Source organism: Charadrius vociferus, unplaced genomic scaffold (genome assembly GCF_000708025.1).
Source record: "Charadrius vociferus isolate BGI_N301 unplaced genomic scaffold, ASM70802v2 scaffold147, whole genome shotgun sequence".
Classification (NCBI taxonomy): Eukaryota; Metazoa; Chordata; class Aves; order Charadriiformes; family Charadriidae; genus Charadrius; species Charadrius vociferus.
The window spans coordinates 6,238,774-6,241,172 of NW_009649570.1; positions in this window are offsets into that span (position 1 = coordinate 6,238,774).

Genomic DNA, 2,399 nt, shown 5'->3' on the forward strand with positions numbered 1-2,399 from the left:
AGCTTGTTACTGCTCATCAAATATCAGCAGCTTCCACTGTGCGCTGCAGAAGCGGGGAGGAAAGTGTCTCATCTCATCCAGTTCTCGTGTGTGATTGTATCAGCATTTTTCTGAGATGCAGTTAGTTGGGTTCTAGTACAAAACTGTCACTCCACCTTTGAACAGATGATAGTAACATTTCACCTACCCCCAACGAAAGAGACACTTGCTAGAGATTAAATCATAAACCCTGTCACCCTCTGCCAGTTTTAAAGTGCATGAAGTAATAAACCCAGCATCTCTCTGGCAGTAAACAGCATGGCAATTAGCGCAGAAAATTCTCCCTGAAATACTTCTTGTAAATGAAATACCTGGGACCTCCCCTCAGACTAAAAAACATAACAGCAACAGACAAGAAGGACCAAGGACTTTCCAGTGACACTATCCCACCCTCTCATGGGAGCTGGAAGAAGAGTATTGGGGTCCTGCCATAGAAACCCTTTGCAGTGCTCTGTGCCCCAAGCAGAGGAGAACAAACCTCCTGTGAGCTACCAAGGGACCAAGACCCCTTTGATTTTGCTGAGGGAAATGTACTACCTTGCCAGCTCCCATGCATGCTACAAGTGCTGCGCTGATTTTCCATCAATCAGATAAATAAACACCAAAACCAGGCATAGCCCATTGCTTCCCACTGTCCCGGGCTCTCACAGACCAGCACAGGCACAGCTCACTTTGTTTCCCCTCACAGTGCACATTGGGCGCTGGATGGTATCTAGTTCCTATTTCCTCTCTTTTTATTCTTTTCAGTGAATGATTTTTTTCTTTTTCTTTTTCTTTTTTTTTTTTTAAATCAGTGTAAGCCCATACTAGACTTCATGCTTCACACTGAATGACCATTGTGGTTTCTCCGTGTTGCCTTGACATGAGCTACGTCACCTTGGTGGACTATTTCTTCTACCCCTATTATTTCCAAATCTCAGTATAACTGTCAGCTGCTGAACGTACTCCAGGTGCTTAGTAGCTTCAGAGAGAGACAGGAGAGAACTTTCTAAACATGTGTTTAGAAGCCACCTGGAAAACTGAGTAGCTATTTTGCAAACCAGCCTGAGCTTCTGTAAGTCCATAGACTTTTGCCTTCACACTAAAAATATGCAAAGAAATAAAAAGCATTAGCAGTAGTGACCGGGCTTATGACGCAAATTCCAGAAGCTGGAAGCAGGCTACTTGCTGTGCTGAAGTAGAGTATTCACCCTTTGAGGACACTATTTCTGACTTATAACGTTTACCTTTGACACCGCAACAAATTTTAGCTCCTAAAAATTGTGGCTAGTATCTGAGAAACGCAAGTCTGGCAGAAAACAGAAAGAGCAGAAAAGTATTCCTACAGTGTGTGTCGTGCAAATGAAACAACTGGGAGCTCCCCAAACTAGAAAATACATCAGCAACATGTATGAAGGATCAGAGGCCTTCCAATGCCACTGTCACATGACATCTAAACCCCCTTGCTTTCATACACAGAAACAGTGGTTCGGTCCTGGGGTGCTGAGGGAGCTGACAAAATAACCAGCAAGGCCAGGCTGGCTCCCAAACATCCCTCTGAGCAACTTCCAAGAAGGTGAGAATCAATTAGATGGATGACGGGTGCTGTAGGAATCTGCTGCAGACAAAAAAAGAGAAGGCACACACAGATGTGGTCTCAGTAGTAAAGCAGTCGTCAATGGGAATGATTTCCCCTCTCCTCATCTGCTACTCTCTACTTTTATTCCTGCTCCTGTTTCCCAGCTCATCCTTTCACAGCTAGCCATAGCTAGCCCTCAGGCTACCTGCCAGCAGGCCATTCTCATTCCCAAGGAGCTAAAGAGAAGGCACAAAGCCAGCCAGTCAGAAGCATATTAACCAGGCCTCACAGGCAGCAAGTCCCTTTCTGCTTTGGCAGAGTCCATTCAGGGCATGGATTCTTGCTATGCAGAGAAAGACCTTGGATATTTCAAAGCAGGAAAGGCATCTGTGCTTGCTTTTGTCTGGGGATTTAAGCACCAGTTATGTGTTTGTCCCAGAAGATTTAGTCAACAAGAGCTTTAGTGAACAAAGAAACACAAGTCAACCTGGACTGGAATAGGGCTGGAAGGAAAGCAGATCAGGTTTCCATGGCGGTTATGTAGGAAGCCATCATTAGATGCTGAAAAGTGCTCTCAGAGTTTCATGTTGGAGCTGAACTCAATATAATCAATGCCAGCTGTTCCATCAGTTTCAATAAGATGTTTGTCAGGCCCTTTGAGAGCAAACCATAAATTGGTATCAGTTCTCCCTTCCTGAAAGCAGCTGATGCTCTTTTTCCCTTCTAACAACACGGGTTCTCACTTTCTGATGGATGTTCTGCTCATTGCAGTATTCTGATGGCAACTGGTCTGTAGGGACAC